A 13,129-nucleotide genomic window follows, 5' to 3' on the forward strand; every position below is an offset into this window, starting at 1 on the left:
TGTCTCCCACTCCCTAGCTTTAGGAGGCTCCATGTGCCCAGACCCAGGGCCATCATCAAAGTAAAAGAGGTAATTATAATTCTCACTCTCCATCAGCCTAAAAGCCTTCTCAAACTTCTCAGCCGCCTCTAACATCATATAAGTTGAGTTCCATCATGTCTGTACATTAAGACACAATATTTTCTTACAATCAATTTTTTCTTTTTCTGCACATTTCTTAAACTTGTCTAATCTTGCGAGAGATGAACGCATATATCTAACTGCGTTTCTAACCATTGTGATGGCTTCATTGCACTCCTTCAAACCCTAATTCACAATAAGATTCAATATATGAGCACAACATCTCATGTGCATATACTTACCCTCCAACAAATTACCACTCAAAAACTGTTTCAAATATGAAATTGCAGTATCATTTGAACTTGCATTATCAATAGTCACAGTAAATATTTTATCAATGTCCCAATCAAGCAAGCATGTCTCAACATATCTCCCAACAGTTTTCCCTCGATGATTAGGGATTAAACAAAAGTCAATGATTTTTTTTTTCTGCAATTTCCAATCTGTATCAAAGAAGTGTGCAGTTAGACACATATAATTCAAATTCTGTACTGATGTCCATGTATCAGTCGTCAACGAAATCCTCATGCCACCATTTTTTAACACTTTTTTAAGTTTTCCCTTTTCACATTCATACAATTTTATACAATCTCTTGTAACTGTGACACGACATGACACTTTAAACCGAGGTTCAAGACACAACACACTTTCCTAAATCCTTGTCTTTCAACAACTCTTAATGGCAACTCATCGATAATTACCATCTCTGCAATTGCCAACCTCACAACATCTTCACTATATTTGTGCGTTACAAGACTCCTTAACATACCATAACTCTCTCCAACCCCCTCCTCAAGTGTTGCCTCACATGTTTAATTTTTTTGGTACCTATACAAAAGCCCACGTTTATGAGAATTTTTAGGACATGAAGGTAAATGGTTTTGCATTGTTGAAGTCCCATTTCTCTTTGAGTGGCAAGCATATGTCTTGTCACAATAATTACATTTAGCCTTCAGATCATCTATAGGACAACCCTCCACCTTCGTAAAATGGTCCCAAACAATCGATGTATCCTTCCATTTTCGTTTCTTAGGTAATGGACAAGTGGTACTAGTAGGGGCACTAGGGGGCTTTGATGACTGGGTCTCCCTCAAATCATCTCTCAAGTTAATGGTTGGACTTGATACATCAACATCAATCGGAGACGACGAAGAATCCATCTAATTTATAAAACAAAACATAAATGTTACACGTTGTCATGTATATTATAAAACAAAACAGTGATTAGTATTACACAGCAGCTAATTAACAACATGACAAACATCACAAGTCTAAAACTCTAATCTAAGTTTAGTTCACTTATCTTTCCTAAATGTGGTGTTTTGGCATAAATTTCCAATCACAGCCCACAACTTCAAAGACTGCTAAGAAAATAATTTCAAAGACAGTCCTGAATATTTATGCAAGCCACAAGTCTATCACACACACACAAATTATCACACACGACACAATGTCACAAACCACAATATTTAGGACAATAAACATTGCTCATTTCAGCATAAACCAGTAAACCACAATATTTTTATTTTTTACTGTAATAACCATTGCTCATTAGTCATCACAAACGACACAAACCAGTAACCACAATATTTTTACTAAACAAGGCAAAAATAGAGATCTGAGATACATTGCAAAAAATTTCGGCATTTCCTCTTCCTCCCAAAAAATTTCTCTGATAAATTAACAACTAACAAAGAAATGGAACCCAACAAAAATGAAATACAAAGAAAAACTTACAGTGGGAATGTGGGCCGTGTGGTTCGTCGGCGATGAGAGAGAAGAGTCTGAGAGGGTCAGAGGGAGAGGGAGTCTGAGAAGGCGAAGAATGTGTGGAAAGTGGAAGGGAAGGAAGGAGAACCAGGGGGGGTTCAAAACTCCTAACCCGACCCAAAATCGACGCCGTTTGGTTTAAAACAAATGGCATCATTTTCGTTCTTATTTTTTTTAATGGGTTAAGAACCATGAAACGATGTGAAACGGCGTCGTTTTGTATAAGAAATATATTAAAAAAATATACTTATATACGTCGGTCAGTTCTTCGGTTTAGACTGGGCCTGAATCGTAGACCAAATCGGCCGACATCGATTTTGTTAAATTGCTACTGTTGGCCGATTGGTTCTCTGCTGGTTTTGGCTGGTTTATGTACACCCCTAAGGTAAACTGCCCTATCCACGAGAATTGATGGAATTGGCTAACTGCCCCAATTGCACCTCTACATTTCTGTTAGAACTCGTCAACTAGTCAACTTTTGCTTCCTGTCTCTCAAATCTCTCTAAACTGGCATTGGTTAACTTCTCAATAGATATCTCTCAAGGCTGTTTACTTTCTTGTCGGGATGGTCTTGGTTGTAAACCAGGAGGATGGAAAGGTCTAGAATTGGTACTTTGGTTACCTTGATTTTTCTATGAAAAGTTGGGATGAATCCTCTAGCTTGGGTTGTATGTGTTGGAATAAGGGTTGTTCTGCTGCTACTGCCTGTTAAAATTAGACACAAATTGGGCTTGCTCTACCTGCATACAATTAAAACTCATGTGAGCTCCTCCACAACAATCACAACTCAATACAGGACTAGAAATAGAATTCACATTACCCAGCTTACCGAACATTTTTACTAGAGAATCAACCTTGGCATTCAACATGTTTTGCCATCTACGTCATACATACCTGAAACTTTCTTAAGCATACCTCTTTCATTAGATCATTGATAATTGTTAGAGGCCATTTCTTCTAACAACTCATATGCCTCTTCTGTTGACTTATTAAATTACCTCCTGCAGCTGCGTCTATGGTAATCCTGGCTGAATGTGTTAATCCATTATATAAAGTCTGTACAATTAGCCAATCAAGAAGACCATGATGTGGACACTTCCTCTACAATTCTTTAAACCTCTCCTACACTTTATAGATATTCATAATGAAACTGAACAAAACTGGTAATATCATTTCTAAGTTTGGCAGTCTTAGTCTTACCTGGGGGAAAATACTTACCCAGAAAAGATTGTGACAAGGCATTCTAGGTGGTGAAAGAGTTAGGCGCTTTGGAATTCAACCAGGCCTTGGCTTTATCATTCAGAGGAAATGGAAAAGGTCAGAGCCGAATAGCATCAACACTAACTCCATTCATCTTAATTGTATCACAAATATCTAAGAAATTGGCAAGGTATGCATGTGGATCCTCAGCAGGTCCTCCACCAAACTGCTCTTGCTGCACCATTGAGCTGAGACCAGGCTTAATCTCAAAGTTATTAGCATTGATTGTAGGTCTCACAATGCTGGGTTGAGCACCATTGACATTCTGCACGGCATAATCACGCAACACCCTCTGATTCTGGTTATCTGCCATGGCTACTGCTTGTTCTTGCTCTAGCTCTAATCTTTGTTTTCTTCTTAGTGCACTTAGGGTTCTCTCAATTTATGGATCAAAAAGCTAAATTAGCTCACAGTTACGTGGCATACACTAAATGCAGAAGACGTAAATTGACAAAAAAAAAACACAAAACAACCTAAAAACCCTAGAAAAAGATGGAATTTCGCCTCGAGAGAGTGGGGCTAGTCTAAATGAATAAATGAATAACAAAACAAAACAATACACTCTAAATTAATATTGGAATTTATTTATATTAATATTGATAACAATCCTCTCCAATAACGATGCCAAAAACTTGGTGGTCCTTAAACTCTACCACAAGTGCATGGGTCGTGACAAGTAGAATAGGCTAAAAAAATATCGTTTTCACAAAGAGGAGATTCAAGTACCAATTTATAAAATTTTCTATATTATTTAGACAATCTCAAATTGATGTGACTAACTGCAAATTCTTAATCGGAAAAATCAAATATGAAACGTTCATAGGGCTTGGATTTTATCAATTGAATTCATTCAATGAGTTTAAACCTGGTTGCTTGCATTAATGTTTTGCTAATTACAATGACCAATTTTTTTTTTTTTTTGTTTTTTATGTGATATCCTCTTTCAAGTTATAACACCTATACCTATATTAATCCTATGTCTACTATCATGATCACATAAATTAATATAAATTCATTATGTTTTGTGAAATTCTTGAATATAGGTCACAAGGGTGTGTATTTATTTCTAAACAGTACTGCCAAGGTTTGATGAATTCACGAACTAATATTGAACTTCAATTTTCATTACTCCAATCAAAATCTTAAGCATGCAATTCATAGCCAGTAAATTGCAAGAATGAAAACCGAAATCATCCAATTGTAATTAACAAAGGGTATTCAATACAATCATACTCAAATCATATCCAAAATTCAATGACTACATCCAAGCCCTAGAATAAGAAAACTAGCAAATCATAACTAATCAAACAATCCAAATATTTTTCAAACATAAATTTGAATTCAACATTCTTAATAACAATTCAGAAACTAAAAATTAGAGAAAGAAAAAAGAACTATATAATTGCAGAAATCGTGAGCTTCGTTCTTCCTCTGCGAATTATAACTCCTCCTTCAATACCTTTTTTTCATTAATTCCTCTGGTTTTTAACGTCAACTTCAGCTTCTTTTTTTCTTTTTCTTTTTTTCAATTTCAGCATCTTTGACAAGTAATATCTGTAGGCCATCCAATCAATTCAAAAGCGATTCTCCATTCAGTTTTTTTTTTTTTCAAAAAATTCCCCCATATCTGCTTCTGAAATCCGAAATTCTTGGCTGATTTTATTACCCGACTTCTAGCTGGATTTAGAGAATCAAAATGACACATTTTGGAGTTGTGCCCTTCATGAAAGTTTTAGAACCCATTTGGATTCAGAGATGAGTTGAGATAGTTTTAGATGAGTTGAATAAAATATTGTTAGAATATTAGTTTTTAATATTATTATTGTTTTGGAATTTTTTAATATTTTGTGTGGAAATTTGAAAAAGTTGTGATGATGAGATGAGTTGAGTTTCCAATCCAAACCGGGACTTAGATCTCATTCTCAGCTTTCCAACTCACTTGGGCTTGCTTTATTCTGACGTCTAAAACTCTAGATGCAGACTGAAAACCAAAATAGGGTCTAGGCTGCAGTAAACTTCTAGACAGATTCGAACTTCTCCGTTTTTGCTAAGTTTTGAACTTCAAAACGGCAGAACTAGGTTTTGTTTTGACTAGACCAGCCCAACTAGGTTTTGCTCTCTTGGCCTAGCCCGAATTCTGCCTCTTCACATCAGCCCAATTTCAACCTAATTCAATAATTAAACATGTGCAGAATACCAAGAATTTTTAAGAATTAAATAAATGTAAAAGACACTTAAAATTCTAGATGAACGAGCTAAGAAACATACAAAACACTCTAAATCAAAACAATTTGGACTAAGAAAATTTGTGAAATAAATTCCCACATCAATAACTCTCGAACAGATACATCCACCTGCATTGAACTGGTCCTGCAAGCAACAACTCATGAGGCAAATGGACAACTAGGTAGACCTTTATGTCAAAGAAGTTTGGTGGAAACATATTTCCATCTTGCAAAGAATGAGGACAATGTCAGTCTCAAGATGCTTCACTATTACACGTTTGTGGACATAATTCTCTAAGAAAGTGAAAAGTTCTATTAATGCCAAACGTATATCATGTCTTAAGTACCCACCAATTGCTGCTGGCAGCAGCCATTGCATGAATATGTGGGCATCATGATTTTTCATACTAGATATTTTACAATTACTAACATTAACACATCTAGAAATATTAGATGCAAAACCATCAGGGAGTTTAACTCCATTCAACCATACACAAATATCTTTTTGTTCATCTCCATGTAGCATGAAATAGGCATGAGGGATTACAACTTTATCCTCATCTTCTTTCAAATGTAATTCTTTTCTTATACCAAGTTCACCCAAGTCCTGTCTGACATTGATATTATCTTTTATTTTACTTTGAGTATTCATCAATGTACCTAACACATTGTCAAAAATGTTCTTTTCAATGTGCATCACGTCAAGATTATGCCTAAGTTTCAGAGATGCCCAATATGGCAGTTCAAAAAACATAGTCCGTTTTGTCTAATTTACTCCTCAGGGGTGCGTTTTCTCCTTTTAGAACCTTTGCCAAAATGCAACTGAGCCATGTTATTTAATTGATGCATTATATTTTCTCCAAACAGGTGTATAGGTGGCATTCGGTGATCTTCTTTGCCATTAAAAATCATCTTCTTTGTTCTCCAGATGTTACCTGAAGGTACGAAGCAGCGATGACCCATGTAACAATTCTTCCGACCATGTTGCAACCACAGGCTATCCATATCCAAGTTGCAACAAAGACATGCCAGCTTTCCCTTAGTGCTCCACCCAGAAAGATTATCGTATGTAGGAAAATCATTAATAGTACACAGTAAAGCTGCATGTAATTAGAATCGTTGGCCAACCATTACATCATACATATCTACCCCATTTTCCCACAGATCAATTAGGTGGCATCAATTTCATTCCCAGGTGATTTAGGCCCATGAATTAGTGTAGACAGAATGAAGAACGAGTCTTTCATACATAACCATGGAGGCAAGTTATATGGAACCAGAGTTGCTGGCCATATGCTGTATAGTTTACACATATTATTGAATGGGTTGAATCCATCACTAGCAAGACCGAGCTTGGCATTATGAGCTTTTTCAGCAAACCAACGATGCTTTCTATCAAATGTGGTCCACAACTCAGAGTCCCCAGGATGCCTCAAAGTGTTTTCATCCCCCACCCTTTGTGGTCGATGCCACCTCATGGATATAACAGTTTTCTTGGACATAAATAGTCTCTACAACCTTGGTTTAAGTGGGAAATACTGCATTACCTTTTGGGGTACTGGTTGTTGCTGAGGTGCGGTAGACAACCACTTGGATGCCTTGCACTTCGGGCACTTGCTTGTTGGAATTTTCCTTCCAATATAATATGCACTCATTTGGACATGCATGTATTTTTAAGTATCTAAATTCGAGGCCTCGCTCTAACGATCGTGCCTTATCGAAAGAGTCTGGCAAGAGTGATTCGAGAAAAGTAATTTTCAATAGTTTAAGCAGCATGTCAAAGGATTTTACACTCCACCCGCCAACTATTTTGATGTGGAGCAACTTCACAATGAATGATAGTTTAGAAAATATTGTGCATCCATCGTAAAGTGGACGATGAGCATCTTCCAACAGTTTCTGAAAACTAGTTGGTTTGGGTTCAACAGAAGAGGGACCCACTATATGTGCAGCCATGTCTTCATCAACATTGACAATGGTAGTAGCACGAATGTCACTTAACATATCGTCTATGTCATCGATGTAAGAATCGTCAACATTATTATTATCATTTTTATCATCGCTATTGATGTTCAGAGGTTATTTCTTCTCATGAAAGATCCAATCAGTGTAATCTTGATCTATCCCAGTAATAAATAGATGTCGTTCGACCTCACTTATAGGTAGGAACAAATTGTTACAACATCTACGACATGGACGCTTGATACGATTGTTTCCGTGAATATGAGCTCGAGCCATTGTGAGAACTGCCTAACTCTTTCGGCATATTCCCTTGACCTAAACCTATTGGTGAGATGCATCCAACTTTTGTCTACCTGTAAAAAATGAGTCATGATTAGAAATTGGAATGTCATCTAGTACTAACTTGTAAAAAAATTTCAGAAATCTAATTCCAACTATGTACCATGTTTCTTAACCTCACTTTCTAGTTCTTGATCATTAAGGAGGCTTACAGCTGAATAAGGAAGTTGTGTTCTGAGGCTTCCCGCCTAGCTTGGTTCTAATGGAAGTTTCTGACACAATCTGTGTATCGTAGGACTACTCAAAAAAGCATCGAGAGATTTTGACCCCACTAAGAGTAAGAATACTACAAGGAAAAAATAAAAAAAAATATGTTAATATGGTATTACTGACTTCACTAGAAGTATTAAAGAAGGTTACACTTTAGCCTGAAATTATGCACGTCTAGTGCAAGTGATCTTTCAGCCTAGATCATGTACATGAGGTAACTTTTGCTAACCAAAACTTTGAACATTGACGGATAGTCAATTTCAAGTTAAATGTTGTGTTTGTTATTTTAAAGTTATATTTTTAACTTTATATACTAGCCAAAGAGGTAAAATATGTTTTATTAACAAACACCATTTATACTATCTTTTGTCTAAGAATAGTCCATGCCAAATAGTGTATAAGGATGTGGTAAATTGGAATTTGGTACCAAGTTTCTAGCTTCATTGAGTAGATAAACAACATCAATTTGGGTTGAGATTGGTGAATGAAGTCCAGATATCAGTTTGTAAAAACAATTTTCTAGAATTTCCCATGACTCTTCAGACTATATTGCTGAAGTTGGAAAATGAACACAAGGTTCTTGTGGAGCAATGGACATGATCTATTACTCATTCAATACAAGAGAACTCATATTATTAATGTTGTCAATGTATAGAAAGTGGACAAGTTCTCCATCAAATTCACTATATGAGTCGAATTCTATCCTATACAATGTGCCCCTAGATGACTATGTATAAACATTCAACAATCATTAACTGGGCATAATGACCAAGTACTGAACAATAGCTCTAAAGATTGCATAAAATACAGATTTGAAAGTCTCATTATGTAAGAAAAAGAATAATAAATAGCCTTTTGTGATTGAGAATCAAAGCGTACTTTTATAATGCCATGGGAGATGCCAATATAATACTCCAACACACGTGTGTGTGTGTATATATATATATATATATTGACTATTAACAACGATAGTAATAATAAGAAAGTACAGTAAAATTCTCCATTACAGCCAACAAAATTAATGTAAACTCTTATTTGGCATAGAACAGCAAAGGTGAACAACTCACATTTGGGGTAGTTCTTACTGTAGACACATCCCATATCCCTATTGTAGATGGACTAGCGTAGCCAGTGTAACGTTCAGGATTTAGTTGAAGATAGACACACAAAATTCCTCATTTCGCACACATCGACTCTGGAATGGATCAATAGGGTAGATTATTATGACACGACTATAAACTTGGATGCTAGGAAATCAGTTACAAACCAACAAAACAACGATAGCCAAGAGTAAAATAAAAACTTAGATAAAAGTAAAAAGGGCAGCCCAACTGTTTGTAATCTACTTACTAAAACAGAAAAGCCAAAATGCATCCAACTAACTTCATCATTTCTACAACTTGCAGGGTTGTTTGACATGCATTTCCATGGCAGGAACCACATTGGCAGCTAACTTAGCTCAACTAACCAGCGATGCAAGACCAGCACATTGCACACGAGCCACCTCTGGAACAAGTATGAGAGTTTGAAAACCATACAAGTGGTAGTATAAGGTTACATCTTCGATCCTTCATCTACAAATCAAGATATTTTAATTGTCAAGATGGTCCAAGGGAGAATTTCCCAACTTATTATGAACCAAAAATGGGAAAAGCAAAGATGTGATTTAATCACAGAGTGCAAATAAAGCTAGGGAGATCAATTCTAGCAATCAAACTAAACCAACCAAAGTAGAAATAGAGGCTAAATTCACAGAGTACATGTCGATTCACGAATTCATTACTCATGCACCATTAATCACCAAAAAAGAAGAGAACTGAAGTTGATCGCATGGGCCTACCTGTAATCATTTCAATAGGCTTGTGATCAACAATCCTCCAAACCATTAATGAGGACGTGCCATGTCTGTGATCCTTCTTCTCAAAATAAAATCAACTATGGAATGATTTGGAGAAAATATTGGAATGATGTGAAGAGATGGAATGAACCAATCGAAATGATGTGAAGAAATTGGAAAGGATAGACTCTTTTGGTACAATAGATTTGAGGCTAAGAAAAAATTTGGGAAAAAAATTTGGGGGATTCGCTGCTGGCAACTGGCCCAACCAAAGGCCACCTGCCCAAGCTCGTGTGTACACTATCACCCTTAGAGAGATTAGCGAGGAAATCTCCGGTGATGAAGAAGCATGAGTCATTACTGGTTTTTTTTTCCTTAAGTGCCCCTCTTTAGTAGGTAGTTGCTTGTTATAACTGTATGTAGTTAATGATTACGCATTGGGTAAAGTCGCGCTATACGAGTATACAATCTATGCTTTGTTTGACTTCGGCGCTACTAGGCCTTTTGTGTCTACGACATTTATACGCATGTGTAACTTGCCGACCCAAATGTTACCTCAAGCTATAGTAGTGTCATTTCCCGATGGATGCTCGATCGCTTGTAACCGCGTGATGAGAAGTTGGCCTCTGAAATTAGAAGGAGTACTGATGGAAGCCAACTTGACCGTCTTCGACGTATTAGGATTCGATGTTATTCTAGGACTGGACTGGTTGTCAAAGCATCTTGCTAGGATAGATTGTAGGAATAAAGAGATCACCTTTGAATCACCCGTAGATAGGTAGATCTGTTAAACATGAGGGTTAGTAAAAGTTACCCCCTTGTTAATTTCGGCTTTGCAAGCTAGGAGGTGCATCGCCGATGTTGCCATTACCTATTTAGCCTTTTTACTAGACAAAAGTAGTAGTAGTAGTAGTAGTAAGGAGATTCAGGAGATACCTATAGTTGAAGAGTATTTAGAGGTTTTCACAGACGATTTACCTGGATTCCCCTAATAGAGAGATAGAATTCGTTTTAGAATTAGAACCTGCTACTACCCCTATCCATAAGGCACCCTATCGTATGGCCTCTTTAGAGCTGAAGGAGTTGAAGGAGCAGATAGAAGAACTATTGATGAAGGGATTCATTCGACCTAGTTCATCACCTTGGGGTGTGTCTGTCCTATTTGTGAAGAAGAATGATGGATCTTTAAGGATGTGCATTGATTATAGGGAATTAAACAAAGTAACGGTGAAAAAGAAGTACCTGTTACCATGAACTGATGACCTATTAGATCAATTACAAGGAGCATCTGTGTTCTCAAAGATAGACTTAAGGTCGAGTATCATCAACTTAAGATTAAGGATTAGGATATTCCTAAAACAACATTTTGGATTAGTTAAGGGCACTATGAATTTTTGGTTATGCGTTTTGGATTGACGAATGCCCTTGCCGTATTTATGGATATGATGAACCGAGAATTCAGACCCTAACTAGATGGCTTTGTAGTCATATTCATTGATGATATATTGATCTAATCTAGAAGCGAAAGAGAGCATAGGCAGTGTCTCCATTTGGCTTTGGAAAGGCTAAGAGAAGACAAGTTGTATGCCAAGTTCAGTAGGTGTGAATTTTGGCTTAAGGTGGTGATATTTTTAGGGCATGTGATCTCTAGTGAAGGAGTGTCAGTAGATCCTAATAAGGTGGAAGCTGTGGTAGATTGGAAACGTCTGACTAGTGTGTATGAGATTAGGAGCTTCCTAGGTTTAGCTGGACATTATCAGCGTTTCATTCAAGGGTTTTCTAAGTTATCAGGACCTCTTACTGCCCTGACTAGGAAGAACGTTAAGTACGTTTAGTTGGAGGAATGTGAGCATAGCTTTGTGGAGCTGAAGGAAAGGCTCATGACCACATTAGTACTAGCTTTACCTGAACCCACATGTTATATAGTAATGCATCTAAGTTAGGACTTGGATGCGTACTTATGCAAGATGAGCGAGTGGTCGCCTATGCCTCACGACAACTAAAGAATCACGAGCAAAATTACCCCACTCATGACTTGGAGCTAGTTGCTAGAATCTTTGCCTTGAAGATTTGGAGGCTTTATTTGTATGGAGCAATGTGTAAGGTCTACCTGGATCATAAGAGTCTTGTTTAGTGAGCAAAACTTGAATATGAGGTAGAGGAGGTGGTTAGAAACTATTAGCGACTATCAGTGTGAGATCAAGTATCACCCTGGTAAGGCTAACGTAGTAGCTGATGCTTTAAGTCGGAAGTCTTGTAGTGATCTGGAAGAAGGATCACTTCAGCACAACATGAGGAACTTGCTGATTAAGGATTTTCCTTAGGACATATCTCTCGCTGCAATACAAGAAATTGTACCTTCTATGTGGGATGAAGTAAGGAAGCACCAGATGGAAGATCCTAAGTGGGCAGAAGTTAGGCATAAAGTAGAAAGGAATGAATGGCCAAAAGGTTTTGCCCTTAGGGAAGATGGGTTGCTAGATTATCGTAACAGAAAGGTAATTCCAGTAGACCAAGAGATTAAGGATCGGATTTTAAGAGCCCATCAGACCCCGTATACGGCTCATCCCGGAAGTACATGGATGTATCAACATTTGAAGCAACATTTATGGTGGGAAGGTTTGAAAAAGGACGTAGTTGATTTTGTTAATAAATGCTCTGTTTGTAGAATAGTCAAAGCTGAGCATAAGAGACTTGCTTGTTAATTGTAGGCACTTCTGATCCCAGAATGGAAATGAGAGGATATATCTATGGACTTCGTTGCTGGATTTCCAAGGACCTTGGCAGGAAATAATTCCATTTGGGTTATAGTCGATCGCCTGACTAAGAGTGCTCGTTTTCTGCCGATAAAGAATACCAACACGTTAGAACGACTAACTCGGTTGTTTGTATCGGAAATAGTGTGTTTGCATGGAGTACCAAAAACGATAGTATCATATAGAGATTCTCGTTTTACCTCTCGTTTTTTACAGAGTCTTCAAGACGCACTGGGCACTAAGTTGAAGTTCAGTAGTGCTTATCACCCTCAGACTGATGGACAATTTGAGCGAACTATACAAACTTTGGAAGACATGTTGAGGGCGTGTGTTCTGTAGGAGAAGGGCAATTGGGAAAAGCTCTTGCCATTGATCGAGTTTGCGTACAATAATGGCTTTCAGGCCACTATTCAAATGGCACCTTACGAAGCTTTGTATGGAAGGAAATGTAGGTCTCCTTTATTTTGGGACGAAGTAGGAGAATGAAAGATTCTTGGTGTAGAGATTTTCCAAGAAATGAAGAACTAGATTCTAGTAATAAGGGAAAAGATGAAAGCTGCCCATGATAGGCAGAAGAGCTATGCGGAACGTAGACGTAGGAGCCTTGAGTTTGAAGTTGGCGATTAGGTGTATCTCAAGGTATCGCCCAT

At 37.3% G+C, this 13,129-nt stretch overlaps 1 non-coding gene across 1 annotated transcript; it reads left to right on the forward strand.

Moving 5' to 3' along the window:
• The first annotated feature begins 2,968 nt into the window (after positions 1–2,968).
• On the forward strand, positions 2,969–3,073 carry LOC118349779. Its single transcript, XR_004802694.1, has one exon. It is a non-coding gene; the product is annotated as a small nucleolar RNA R71 (small nucleolar RNA).
• The last annotated feature ends 10,056 nt before the right edge of the window (positions 3,074–13,129 follow it).

This window comes from Juglans regia, chromosome 10, assembly GCF_001411555.2.
Source record: "Juglans regia cultivar Chandler chromosome 10, Walnut 2.0, whole genome shotgun sequence".
Lineage (NCBI taxonomy): Eukaryota > Viridiplantae > Streptophyta > Magnoliopsida > Fagales > Juglandaceae > Juglans > Juglans regia.